Here is a 15,536-nt window from a genome sequence, read left to right as displayed (position 1 = left end):
GCACAAATTATGATAGTGATTAACCATTCCCATGGCCAATCCTTGTTAAGCATATCCACACCTCTCAATAACCATATCCATACCAAATGATTATAACATTATACTCAAACATATATAAGCCATTTTCGCATGGCTATCCAAAATTATACAAGTCCAAAGGGTCCATGACCCCCAACAAAAAGGGTAGTCCTATACATGCCATTTCGAAGTTCAACCAAAATTGTACCAAAAGGGGGGGGCTTTGATAGTGTGGGCGACTTCGACTTCAAAATCCCGAGTCCGATAGCTGGAGAACCAAAATCTATAAAACAGAGAATCAAGGAGACGGAGTAAGCAATTTATGCTTAGTAAGTTTTGAGCAAGGGATTCCAGCACAACAAAAGTATAGATTCATGTAGCTAAACGGATAATTTCATATGCACAATTTTTCAATATCATACTTACTTCACATTACCAACGCTTTTATTCATACACAAAGATCAAATTAGCCAAAGGCCGGTAGCTCATTTATCAACTGAGCGAATACTTATTTGTAAGGGCTCAACTAATTCAAAGCACATACGAAACATACCTTAATGTTGGGATGTTTCAAGCGTATTAACTGAAATTTTTACAGCAAGATCATTCATTCCCAAATCACGTACCTTCGGAATTTAACCGGATATAGCTACTCGTTCAAATGCCTTCGGGACATAGCCCGGTTATAGTAACTCGCACAAATGCCTTCGGGACTTAACCCGGATTTAGTAACTCGCACAAATGCCTTCGGGACTTAACCCGGATTTAGTAACTCGCACAAATGCCTTCGGATCTTAGTCCGGATTTAGTAACTCGTACAAATGCCTTCGGATCTTAGTCCGGATATGGTCACCTAGCACAAAGCCTTCGGGACTTAGCCCGGACATCATTCAAATAACCATGCACATTTAACAATAAATCATGGCACATTCGTATTTCGTTTTCGTTAACAAAACTCAAACACAAGACACTTATCATTCTTGCAATTTCGGCTCAATAGCCACACACAAAGAGCATGATTTTGATTTGCTTAAAACATGATCTAATCAAATCATAATTTAAGCTCTTTTACTCAAGAACTTACCTCGGATGTTGTCGAACGATTCCGATAGCTATTCGACCACTTTTTCCTTCCCTTTATCGGATTTAGTTCCCCTTTGCTCTTGAGCTTAATTAAACAAATAAATTGATTTAATCATTTGAGCATCGAAAAGAGGAACACAAGGCACTTAGCCCATATTTATACATTAGACATTAAAGTCACATATGTACGGAATCATGAATCAAACTCAACATTTTAGCTAATTTTCCCCCTTGGCCGAATTTTCTAAGCCAAGACAAAAGCATCAATATGCTTGCCTCTAACCGAATACATGCAACACCAATCTCCTTCCTATGGCCGAATATGCATGTCTATGTTGGGGCCGATTGCAACACTTAATACATTCTACAAGTATGGTCACTTGTATTGACTAAACACCATTTTGTTTCAAGTTCAAAACTTGGCTAATACACACATATATACACTAGTAAAGCATCCTCTCCCTTTCCATCAATTTAACACATGCATTACTCATTAATATACAAAAATTATATTCGGCCTTAGCACACAACTTGCTAGCCGATTCTTCTCCATCTAGCAACTAATGCACATATGTGCTCACTCAAAAATGCTAAAAAGAAGATTCAAGAATCATCAATCCACCATCACATGCATCATTAACAAGCTTCATATTTAGCATGCAATGGCATTAACACAAAATCCACCTAGGCCGAATATCATCCCCATGACATAGCAAAGATTTGAACCATGGGCTAATTAGAACTCAAGCTAGCAACTAAAAACATGCATGAATCTCATGGCACAACCTCAAACATACCTTGATCTAGATACAAGTATGGCCAAACCTCCTCCTAATCCTCTTCCAAACCAAACATGAAGCAAGAACTCCTTCCTCCTTCCTTAGAATTTTCGGCCAAAAGAAGATGAAAAAGGATGAACAAAATTTTTCTTTTCTTTTCTTTTACTCACGGCAATGGGGGGCATGGATGAGACGAAGAAAAGATCGTCACGACGACACTACTCGACAAGAGACTCTTATCAAGACTTCTATTCAACAAGGCGTTCGAGACCAAGAGAAGCAAACTCCGAGTTTGAGTCCTTCCGAGATGATAAATGAAAAAGTAAACGTGTCTCTACAAGTGCCTCAATTTATTCATCTACAAAGGATTATTTACGAAGAGGTGCACGTGTTTCAAGAGTGTCAAAGTACTCGGCTACGGAAGATCTATCACAAAGAGAAGATTGCCATTTGTATGAAGAATCCTTTTCTTATTATCAACGAAAGGCTTCTCATTTTGATGATTTCTACTTTTGTAATGGAATTGAAATAGCATGTGAAAAAGAAAAAGAAAAAGAGCACGAGCGAGAAAATGAACATGAAAAAGAAATGAAAGAAAAAGAAGATGAGTGGGAGATAGAAAAGAAAATTGAAAATGAGATTGAGAATAAAAACGAGTGCGAAAAAGAAAAGGAAACCGAAAAAGAGAGTGAGATTGAAGGAAAAAACGAGAGTGCAAAAGAAATGAGTGATATGGTAAAAGAAAGAGGATTTGAAAATGAGTTGGAAAAAGAAAGAAATGAAAAGGATGAAAGTGAAAAAGAAAGGAGTGTTGTTACTAACCATCCTATGAATTTTCCTTGTTTTGTTTCTACTTTTCAGGTTTCTCGAAATCCCATCGATCAATTTCAACTTCAATACTTTTCTAAGGAGAAACGATTTCGATTAGTCGAGAAAGGTAAGATCGTAGATGACCCTAGTCCACAAGTGCTTAAAGGTAAGCCATGTAAGGGATCTACTGTATTTGAGTCTTCTCAATCTTACTTGATTCTTGATGACGAGATTAGCAAAGACTTAGTTTGTGAGAAAGTTTTTCATCTTGATCTGATTGGAAATCATAATTTGATTGTTGATAAATGTGTTTTACATAGTAATGTGAAATATCTTTCTGCTCATGAGCCTATCATTGTCAAGATTGATCAAGAAGTAAGTCCAGGTAAGCCCAAACAAAAATTGGGATTGTGTGATGAAAAGTTGACATCTAATCTGTTTGCTTGTGATGATCATGTGAATTATCTAAATTGTGGTGTGAACTTTTCTTGTTTACGTGTGCGAATGAAATATGAAGGGTTTGATTGCTCGAATGTATGCATGCCTAACTCCTATTTGCTTGACATGTGTGAAGTCTTGGTGAAGAAGAAATTTTCGTTGCGTTGCGAAACGACCAATGAAAATCGCGTTTTTAAACCTGGGATATACATTCCTAAGTTAACGTCAAGCCAAGCAAGAGGAAGCTTCGTTTTTGACCCCGGAGATTATTATTCTTTGTTCTTGTTAAAAGGGTTTGGATTTTGCAATTTTGACTTTCGAGATTATGCCTTTCGACTATTTTGTGGTTCGGATTTGTTTCTATCCATGAACTTTTTGATTCATTTTGGAAAGGTAAGACCGAATTTCATTTTTGATCCTGGCATTGGGTTAAGCATCCCAATTTTGAATAAGCATCTAAAAAGATCATTTGTGTTTATAATTTTTAGTGTCTCTAATTCCTTTCATTCTCGTGTAGGTGACACTCTAAATTGGTTCCCTCCAAAAGAGGGAGGGCGTGGAAATAATTCAAAATTTTCTCGAACCATTCGTGATTTTCAAAGTTTTGGAAATGATTCTATTCGGGTCATGAACAAAAGGGTTCGAGATCTTGAAAAAAATTTTCGAGCAAGTGGCCCGATTTGAGGACAAATCGTCTTCAAGAGGGAAGGTATGATGTGATCCTGATCGCATCATATAATGTCACAACCCAACGCCGTCGAGATTGGCCTAAACACGAGGGCCCCAAGTGCAAGATGAAGCTAATTTTTAGCTCATTTGAATTTCTTTTCGTGTGGTTCAACTCATTCCAGCTCAAGTTAGCTCATTCGTGCTCAAGTCAGCTCATTCAAGCTCAATTTAACTCGTTGAGCTCGTTATTAGCTCTTTAGCTCTTTTAATTTAATTTGCCGGAATAAATTAATTAGTTGAGTTAGTTATTTAAGCTCAAATAATTACTAAGTGTTTAATTAAGAAATCTGGACATTTTAATTATGTTTGCTTATTGCATGTTTAATTTGTTTTAATTATTACCTAGCATAAATGTGTTTGCCTTATTACAATTATTTAATGTGTCTTATTGCTGATTTATTATGCCTAAGCTGTTATTTAATGTTCAGCCAAATTTAATTAACTTGTCTAGGATGCTGAATTAAATGTGTCTTAGTTGCCGAATTTATTGTTGTTTTTCATTAGTTTCAGCCGAATTTATGAGCATATTTATTGATCAAATTGTTGCCAATTTAATTTGTCTTAAGATGCTGATTTTTAATGAGTAGATATTAATAACCGAATTTAATTATTTGGCTGCAGGTTTAATGGCTTGGACGGCAATTTAAGGAAGTGGATGTTGGCCGAATTTAATGTACAGCAAGACATGCATTAAAGATGTTGTTCTACATGCAAGGAACGGTATTAAAGGAGTTGTTTGTGCTTTTTCATGGGCCATTTAATGGACGAAATTAAAGAAGCTGCTTGCTGATTTAATGTGCAGCAAAGACATGAATTAAATGAGATATTCACCATGCATGGACGGCATTAATGAAAGCATGCAAGGGGGGACGTTATTGAACAGCATTAAAGCTGGTATTGCTTCGGGTACAGCAAAGAGCTGTTGTTTGGGGAATTTCCAAGTGACCATTCGGCCAAAGCATGTATATTGCTTAATTATTCAAGGCTGAACGTTTCATGCTTCCAAGGAGCATTAAAGGCCGTTTTCAGGTTCCAAAGCTGATGCTTATTTCTGTCTTGAACACACCAAAGGACTTGCAAATTTAGTCCAGCTCATTTAAGTTGATTGAAAGTATTTAGGAGCTATTTGTGTGCTCAAGACGTCATTTAAAGCTGCTACTGGCCATCCGAATTTCCAAGGCTGATTATTGAAGGACATTAAAGATTGTTGATGCCATTGCCGTCCCCAAGGTCTAGGATTCTTCAAATGAGACATGCATTTAAGGGCTGCCGTTTCACTCTTCAAAGCTCCTTGGAAGACGCCACTATTGGCTTTGTACACTCCCTTGGCCGAACCTGGCATACCTTTTTCAATTCAAGGCTCCTCGTGCGCATCAAAGACACCTTTCAAGGCTGTTCGTGTAGCTCAATGGTCAGCCAAGCATTGAAGACGCTCCATGAATGTTTTCAGCTGAGTTAACACCATCTAGAAGCTGTCCATTTATCTACCTTTTGTGACCATTCGGTTTGACATTCAATATTAGTATAAATAGTTGTTTTGTAATCATTTTTTTGGTTAGACAATACACTTTTAAACTTTATATGAAATCTGATTACTTTGTGAGTTTTTTTTTCAACTCTCATTGTTCTCCAAAGACTCGTCTGACTTATCAAGTAACCCTTGTGGCGTCAACCCGTCTTTCTATCCGAACTTATCACTTTAATCCCGAAAGTGTGGCGTTCGATTCGTACTGAGGTTCCTATCATTTTTGATAGCGGGTCGAAGTTTCTATCCACTTAACAAACCTTCCATTGACACCTTACCAACCTAAGCATTCTCATAAGTTACGGGTTAACACACTACTATTGTGTTAGTTCGGCTTTTGAATCCTTAGCCAAATTACATCCATTGTCTTCTAATTCATTTCCCAAACCAACAAAACTCTTTTGAGCCTAAATAATTCCTTTTCTTCTAGCCTATTTTGTAAAGCTTTCAAATTACTCCAATTCACGATCGGGCACATCTACGACTCGACTCTCCTTCCCGAGCCGGGGCGTATCAATGTTAGACGAGCTTAGTGGTGCAAAATTGTTCTGATACGAGTCACAAAGGCCCAACCCAAGCTTAAGAAGGTGATGGGCTCAAATCAAGAAAATCAAGATTCACTTTCTTGTTTTCAAGAAAATCAAGAAATCGAATCTTGGCCCAATTTTGCTGTTCGGAGCGATTTCAAGAATCAAGAAAATCAAGATTTCAAATCTTGGAAATCTTGGTCCAAGAAACCGAATCTTGCAGCCAAAGCGCGTTGGATCTCCATTACGAGCGTCAACGACCCAATTTCGGTAGGAGATGGATCACAAGCCCAAATTCTTAAAGGCGAGGCCCAATAACCAAAATCCAGCCCAATCAAGAAATTTCTTCATACTTAGTTGAAAATCAGGCCAAAATGTCAAAGGGCCCAATTTGTAAACATCTTAATTGTTTAATTTAATTTTTTAATCTTTAGGAGCATTACATGTAAAATTCGGCCCAAAACAGCCCATATAAGTGCATGGCCGAATTTACCTTGTTATTTTATTAATTAGGTTTAATTTTTATTAGTTACTTGTGATATTAGGATTTGTTGGAGGCCTATATAAGCATTGGCTAGCCACCCTTTGTAAAAACATCTTATTATTATTTTTTCTATCAAATTTCAGATTTGTTGAGTGCAGAATTTTCTTTGGGGTTTTCTCCAAGAATTCTCTCTTGAGTTTTCTTTAGAAGTTGTTTTAACAATCTTTTGATTGTGGGAGCCATCTTCAACCTTCTTCTTGCCATCGATATTCTTTGGAGGGGAGATTAGAGCCGTTTGAAGAGATCTGTGAAATCTTTCGGGATTTCAAGGATCTTTAGGACTTATCCTTTAATTCTTGCTGTTGTCGATTTCTTTCTTTACTTTTCTTTGCTTATACTTGTGCCGATTTCTCATCTAATATTTTGCTGTTCTTGTTTGTTTTCCAGCATTGATTAAACTCAAGATCTCATCGTTTAAGTTGTTCTCCTATTGGCAGCACCCATTCGAACCCAAAAATCCCCAATTCCTAGGGTTTGGCCGATTGGATTTCTTTCAATTTGGGAATCAATTGATTGCTGGAAATTGGGCATTCTTGGCCGAATCAATTCCTTGGCAGATTCGCATCTTTTCTTTCTTCTCAATTTCGTTTGATTCATCGATTCTATTTCTTTTCTTCTTGCTGCTCTTTTAATTGAATTTGGGAATTTTAAATTCAAATCTGATTCGGTTTAATCTTAATCTTTGTTTTGGATTTCAGATCTGTTCGTCTAGGATCTTTCGTAGGAGTTTCTCGTGACTTGGCAACTCGATCTTGGTCCGCGTGCATTCCTCTATCATTTGGTATCAGATTTTGGGCGTTTTGGGTGTTCTTGGTTGATTTCTAAACTAATCTCTATTTTTAAAGCATAAACAGCAGTTTTACCTAGAAAAATTGTTCAAAAAAAATTCATTTGAGTGGGTAAACGTTGTCCGATCGATCTGAAATTTTAGATACATGTTTTTGGCACTGTGATTGAATATAAAAAAATTATTCCCGCAAAAACTCAGTCAAAAAAGTCAAAAAAATCAAAAAAGACGAAATCCAATAAAAATTTAAAAAAAGATTCAGCGGGTTGAATTTGGTGCCCAAAATTTCCAGATAAAAAATTCAATATATAAGGACACTCCAGATTTAATTTCGTGATTTTTGGAGATCAGGAACACCTCGAACAAAGTTGTCAAGTTACTCCGCAGTTTTTCGGGTTTTCTGTTTTCAGCAATTTTTATTGATTCTTAGCTGTAGGTTTTCATTTGTTTGCCTTTATTTTTCCCTTACACTATCTAACACCTTCTTGTTTCTTGTGTTAGTAGGATTTTTAAAGTGTGCACAATTCTTCCTCGGTGCAACACAAATCAGTTGGTGTCTCGTCCGTTTTTGGCATCCTAGTGCAAATTAGGATTCTTTGGTAGTTTGGTTCACACTCTCTAATTGGTTGATATAAACTCTGATAAAGAAGTCACAAGATTGAATTCTACCTCATTGAGAATTTGAATTTTCTTTTTGAGTGATTAACGGTGAGGTTTGCTAACTTTTATTTTTGAGTGTTGAGTGTTTATTTTTTACAGGTTTTTGAAAATGTCTAAAGGTGATAATAATGAGGACATATTTATAAGATTCCAACAACAGTTGGACGAACAGGCTGCTGCACTTCGAGCATTGACTGCTACTATCAATGAGGTGCGGTTGAATCAAGAGCCTCAATATCGAGATCAAATTAAAGACGATGTGGATAACCAGCCTCCTGCTCATAGGCGCGCTCCTCGACGTGTCCCTAGAACTGATTATGATCTTCATGATCGTGGACAACCCTCTTTGGCAAAACCAAAGAGCGAGTAGCAACGAGAACATCTCTTTCATACTCGCTGCCATGTACAAGGTAAGCTTTGTAGAGTTATTATTGATGGTGAAAGTTGCTCGAACGTAGCCAGGACGACGATGGTGGAAAAGCTTTGCTTAACCACTACCAAGCATCCACGACCTTATCAACTACAAGGGCTTAGCAACGAAAGCCAATTTAAGGTCACTCAACAAGTGCGCATCGCCTTTTCTATCGGTAAGTATCAAGACGAAGTTGTGTGCGACGTAGTACCTATTCAAGCCTGCCATTTGTTGCTAGGAGAACCATGGCAACTAGATCGAAAGGTCACTCACGATGGTCGTACCAATAGGTATTCTTTCAAGTATCAAGGAAGGAAAATCACCTTAGTGCCGCTCACTCCAGAACAAGTCCATGAGGACCAAATCAAACTGAAAAATTCTGTTGTTAAAACAAGTGAGGAAAAAGAAAAAGAGAATGAAAAAGAGCAAAAAGAGATTGAGAGTGAAAAGGAATGCGAAACAGAAAATAAAATTGAAAAAGAATTTGAAGAAAGAAGAGAAAATGAGTTAGAAAAAGAAACAAAAGAAAAAGACGAGGAAAGGCTAGTGAGGAATGTTTTCACTAACCAAGATATGAATTTTTCTTGTGTTGCTACTTTTCAGGTTCCCGAAGGACCGAAAGATAACTTTCAACTTCAATACCTCTCAAATGAAAGACGCTTTCATACGATCAACTTAGGCAAAGATGAAATCACACTACATGATCTCGAAGGTAAGCGAGGTAAGGAAATTTTAGAAACCGAGTCCAGTGCAGATTTGAAAATTATTGATAAAACTTTTGGTGACTTAGTTCTTAAAAGATCCCCTCATTTTGATCCGATTAATTGTTACTCTTCGATTGTGGTTGATAAAGTCATTACGAAAAGAAGCGTGATTTGTTATTCTCTTGATTTACCTTGTGTAAAATCCTCGAATTGTCCAAATCTGTTTTGGAGAATAAGGTAACGAAATCTTCCAAATTTGTTTTCAATTTATATTCGTGCCTTAAACAGTTTATGTGGTTGTACATGAAGTTTGAGTTCCATTTGACAAAGGTTAACTCAACAACGGAGATTCGACTACACTATGCCCCCGATGAGCGAAGGCTTGTTTTAAATGAAAAAGGTAAAATCGACCCTTATTCTTTTGCTTACCAAGGTAAGATGCTTGAAACCTTTGAAACACTTTTGTACTCCTCGGATAGTGACCAAGATCGTGTTGATGAACACTTAGATCGAAACGTGCTTGACTGTCCTATTTTATTTATTGATGATAAATCTATTTTGATGGTTGATAAAAAGATTCTTGTTTTTGATAATGCATGTGTGAGTGAATCTATAAACCGTCGATTAATGCATGGTAATCTGAATCTATCCATTCACATGCGTTATACCTGTTCTATTATGCTTATAATTGGACTACAAGCTTGTTTGCGTTGCTATTTACTATTTCATGGCTATTCTTTTCAGTGGACTCAATTGCCATTAGTCCCGTTCGATCGAGGAAAGTCGAGTTCATTTGATTTTTTAGATTCGAGGACGAATCTTTTTGAGGAAGGGGGGAATGATACGAGTCACAAAGGCCCAACCCAAGCTTAAGAAGGTGATGGGCTCAAATCAAGAAAATCACCAATGCACTGAGTACTTTCATGAGGTTGATGAACCATGCTTTGAGGTCTTTCATTGGTCGTTTTTGCATAGTTTATTTTGACGATATGATACGAGTCATAAAGGCCCAATCCAAGTTCAAGAACGTGATGGGCTCAAATTGCCACAAGGCCCAATAACGAGATCAAAGGCCCGACAAATGCGGTCCAAACTAAATGGGACCATTCAAGAGCTTGTTAGCAAGGCCTTAGATTCATACACGAGAGAACAAGAAAATCAAGATTCACTTTCTTGTTTTCGAGAAAATCAAGAAATCGAATCTTGGCCCAATTTTGCTGTTCGAAGAGATTTCAAGAATCAAGAAAATCAAGATTTCAAATCTTGGAAATCTTGGTCCAAGAAACTGAATCTTGCAGCCAAAGCGCGTTGGATCTCCATTACGAGCGTCAACGACCCAATTTCGGTAGGAGATGGATCACAAGCCCAAATTCTTAAAGGCGAGGCCCAATAACCAAAATCCAGCCCAATCAAGAAATTTCTTCATACTTTGTTGAAAATCAGGCCAAAATGTCAAAGGGCCCAATTTGTAAACATCTTACTTGTTTAATTTAATTTTTTAATCTTTAGGAGCATTACATGTAAAATTCGGCCCAAAACAGCCCATATAAGTGCATGGCCGAATTTACCTTGTTATTTTATTAATTAGGTTTAATTTTTATTAGTTACTTGTGAGATTAGGATTTGTTGGAGGCCTATATAAGCATTAGCCAGCCACCCTTTGTAAAAGCATCTTATTATTATTTTTTCTATCAAATTTCAGATTTGTTGAGTGCAGAATTTTCTTTGGGGTTTTCTCCAAGAATTCTCTCTTGAGTTTTCTTTAGAAGTTGTTTTAACAATCTTTTGATTGTGGGAGCCATCTTCAACCTTCTTCTTGCCATCGATATTCTTTGGAGGGGAGATTAGAGCCGTTTGAAGAGATTTGTGAAATCTTTCGGGATTTCAAGGATCTTTAGGACTTATCCTTTAATTCTTGCTGTTGTCGATTTCTTTCTTTACTTTTCTTTGCTTATACTTGTGCCGATTTCTCATCTAATATTTTGCTGTTCTTGTTTGTTTTCCAGCATTGATTAAACTCAAGATCTCATCGTTTAAGTTGTTCTCCTATTGGCAGCACCCATTCGAACCCCAAAATCCCCAATTCCTAGGGTTTGGCCGATTGGATTTCTTTCAATTTGGGAATCAATTGATTGCTGGAAATTGGGCAATCTTGGCCGAATCAATTCCTTGGCAGATTCGCATCTTTTCTTTCTTCTCAATTTCGTTTGATTCATCGATTCTATTTCTTTCTTCTTGCTGCACTTTTAATTGAATTTGGGAATTTTAAATTCAAATCTGATTCGGTTTAATCTTAATCTTTGTTTTGGATTTCAGATCTGTTCGTCTAGGATCTTTCGTAGGAGTTTCTCGTGACTTGGCAATTCGATCTTGGTCCGCGTGCATTCCTCGATCATGTTCTCTAAGATTGATCTGAAAAGCGGCTATCATCAAATTCGTATGCAGGAGGGGGAGAAGTGGAAGACTGCGTTTAAGACTAAATACGGTTTGTATGAGTGGTTAGTGATGCCTTTTGGCCTCACCAATGCACTGAGTACTTTCATGAGGTTGATGAACCATGCTTTGAGGTCTTTCATTGGTCGTTTTTGCGTAGTTTATTTTGACGATATGATACGAGTCATAAAGGCCCAATCCAAGTTCAAGAACGTGATGGGCTCAAATTGCCACAAGGCCCAATAACGAGATCAAAGGCCCGACAAATGCGGTCCAAACTAAATGGGACCATTCAAGAGCTTGTTAGCAAGGCCTTAGATTCATACACGAGAGAACAAGAAAATCAAGATTCACTTTCCTGTTTTCGCGAAAATCAAGAAATCGAATCTTGGCCCAATTTTGCTGTTCGAAGAGATTTCAAGAATCAAGAAAATCAAGATTTCAAATCTTGGAAATCTTGGTCCAAGAAACCAAATCTTGCAGCCAAAACGCATTGGATCTCCATTACGAGCGTCAACGACCCAATTTTGGTAGGAGATGGATCACGAGCCCAAATTCTTGAAGGCGAGGCCCAATAACCAAAATCCAGCCCAATCAAGAAATTTCTTCATACTTAGTTGAAAATCAGGCCAAAATGTCAAAGGGCCCAATTTGTAAACATCTTACTTGTTTAATTTAATTTTTTAATCTTTAGGAGCATTACATGTAAAATTCGGCCCGAAACAGCCCATATAAGTGCATGGCCGAATTTACCTTGTTATTTTATTAATTAGGTTTAATTTTTATCAGTTACTTGTGAGATTAGGATTTGTTGGAGGCCTATATAAGCATTGGCCAGCCACCCTTTGTAAAAACATCTTATTATTATTTTTTCTATCAAATTTCAGATTTGTTGAGTGCAGAATTTTCTTTGGGGTTTTCTCCAAGAATTCTCTCTTGAGTTTTCTTTAGAAGTTGTTTTAACAATCTTTTGATTGTGGGAGCCATCTTCAACCTTCTTCTTGCCATCGATATTCTTTGGAGGGGAGATTAGAGCCGTTTGAAGAGATTTGTGAAATCTTTCGGGATTTCAAGGATCTTTAGGACTTATCCTTTAATTCTTGCTGTTGTCGATTTCTTTCTTTACTTTTCTTTGCTTATACTTGTGCCGATTTCTCATCTAATATTTTGCTGTTCTTGTTTGTTTTCCAGCATTGATTAAACTCAAGATCTCATCGTTTAAGTTGTTCTCCTATTGGCAGCACCCATTCGAACCCCAAAATCCCCAATTCCTAGGGTTTGGCCGATTGGATTTCTTTCAATTTGGGAATCAATTGATTGCTGGAAATTGGGCAATCTTGGCCGAATCAATTCCTTGGCAGATTCGCATCTTTTCTTTCTTCTCAATTTCGTTTGATTCATCGATTCTATTTCTTTTCTTCTTGCTGCACTTTTAATTGAATTTGGGAATTTTAAATTCAAATCTGATTCGGTTTAATCTTAATCTTTGTTTTGGATTTCAGATCTGTTCGTCTAGGATCTTTCGTAGGAGTTTCTCGTGACTTGGCAACTCGATCTTGGTCCGCGTGCATTCCTCGATCATGTTCTCTAAGATTGATCTGAAAAGCGGCTATCATCAAATTCGTATGTAGGAGGGGGAGAAGTGGAAGACTGCGTTTAAGACTAAATACGGTTTGTATGAGTGGTTAGTGATGCCTTTTGGCCTCACCAATGCACCGAGTACTTTCATGAGGTTGATGAACCACGCTTTGAGGTCTTTCATTGGTCGTTTTTGCGTAGTTTATTTTGACGATATGATACGAGTCATAAAGGCCCAATCCAAGTTCAACAAACGTGATGGGCTCAAATTGCCACAAGGCCCAATAACGAGATCAAAGGCCCGACAAATGCGGTCCAAACTAAATGGGACCATTCAAGAGCTTGTTAGCAAGGCCTTAGATTCATACACGAGAGAACAAGAAAATCAAGATTCACTTTCTTGTTTTCGCGAAAATCAAGAAATCGAATCTTGGCCCAATTTTGCTGTTCGAAGAGATTTCAAGAATCAAGAAAATCAAGATTTCAAATCTTGGAAATCTTGGTCCAAGAAAACCGAATCTTGCAGCCAAAGCGCGTTGGATCTCCATTACGAGCGTCAACGACCCAATTTCGGTAGGAGATGGATCACGAACCCAAATTCTTAAAGGCAAGGCCCAATATGCAAATTCCCAGCCCAATCAAGAAATCCATACATATTTAGTTGAAAATCAGGCCAAAATGTCAAAGGGCCCAATTTGTAAACATCTTACTTGTTTAATTTAATTTTTTAATCTTTAGGAGCATTACATGTAAAATTCGGCCCAAAACAGCCCATATAAGTGCATGGCCGAATTTACCTTGTTATTTTATTAATTAGGTTTAATTTTTATTAGTTACTTGTGAGATTAGGATTTGTTGGAGGCCTATATAAGCATTGGCCAGCCACCATTTGTAAAAAGATCTCATTATTATTTTTTCTATCAAATTTCAGATTTGTTGAGTGCAGAATTTTCCTTGGGGTTTTCTCCAAGAATTCTCTCTTGAGTTTTCTTTAGAAGTTTTTTTAACAATCTTTTGATTGTGGGAGCCATCTTCAACCTTCTTCTTGCCACCGATATTCGTTGGAGGGGAGATTAGGGCCGTTTGAAGAGATTTGTGAAATCTTTCGGGATTTCAAGGATCTTTAGGAGTTCAATTTACTTTCTTGCTGTTCATTCTTTTCTTTTAAATTCTGTTTATGCCGATTCTTTTGATCTAACTTGTTTATTCTTCTTGTGAATTTCCAGCCATCTTTATTACTCAAAAAGATCAATCGGTACTCATTCTTGGTAGCCAAATTCGACTAAACTTATCTTTTCCAATTAATCTTGTCGAATTCTTCTTGTCAAAACTGACTGTTTTAGGTTGCTGGAATTTTGGGAAAAATCAAGTTGCTGGAATTTGGGGCTTTATTCATCGGTTTAGTTCTTGGACAGATTCGGCTTGTTGAAAATCAATCTTGGAGATCGATTTCATGTTTTTGCATTCCGAAAACATCTATTCATAAGATTTTTGATTCTTGGTTGTTCTTGATTGTTTTGGGGATCTTAATTTCCAGATGTAATTTGTTTTTAATCTTATTCTGTGTTTTTATTTCAGATCTGTTCGATTAGAGCTTTCGTAGGAGTTTCCCGTGACTTGGCAACTCGATCTTGGTCCGCGCGCACATTCCCTATCACGATATTTTAATTTACAGCAAATCATTAACTGAACATCTTGAATATTTGCATGCTATTTTGAAGGTTTTACGAAAGGAAGTATTGTATGCAAACCGTAAGAAATGTAACTTTTGTATTGACAAAATTGTTTTTCTAGATTTTGTTGTAAGTGCGAATGGACTAGAGGTGGACCAAGAGAAGATTAAAGCAATACAAGAATGGCCACGACCGAATAACATCAGCCAAGTTAGAAGCTTTCATGGCCTTGCAAGCTTCTATAGGAGGTTTGTACCAAATTTTAGCACTCTTGCTGCCCCATTAACCGGTATTATAAAAAAATTCACCTTTTATTTGGTCTGATGAACAAGAATCTGCTTTTGTTAAAATCAAAGATTGTTTGACTGATGCTCCACTTTTATGTTTGTCGGATTTTAACAAAATTTTCGAGGTGGAATGTGATGCTTCTGGAATAGGAATAGGTGCAGTTTTAATGCGAGATGGGCGACCGATGGCTTATTTTAGTGAGAAACTTAATGGAGCTACACTCAATTATCCCACCTATGACAAAGAAATGTACGCATTGATACGTACATTAGAAACATGGCAGCATTACCTTTGGCCTAAAGAGTTCGTTATACACACGGACCATGAGGCTTTGAAGCATTTGAGAGGGCAAACTAAGCTTAACAAATGACATGCAAAATGGGTAGAATTCTTAGAATCCTTTCCATATGTGATTAAGTATAAGCAAGGTAAGGAAAATATCGTTGCGGATGCTTTATCGTGAAGGTATGCTCTTCTAAATTATTTGGATGTCAAGTTACTTGGTTTTGCTTATTTAAAGAAATTATATGCTGATGATTCTGATTTCG

The sequence above is a fragment of the Gossypium hirsutum genome, chromosome D08, assembly GCF_007990345.1.
Source record: "Gossypium hirsutum isolate 1008001.06 chromosome D08, Gossypium_hirsutum_v2.1, whole genome shotgun sequence".
In the NCBI taxonomy this organism is placed as follows: Eukaryota; Viridiplantae; Streptophyta; class Magnoliopsida; order Malvales; family Malvaceae; genus Gossypium; species Gossypium hirsutum.
The sequence above is the reverse complement of the archived record's forward strand: the minus strand, read 5'-3'. Positions refer to the sequence as shown.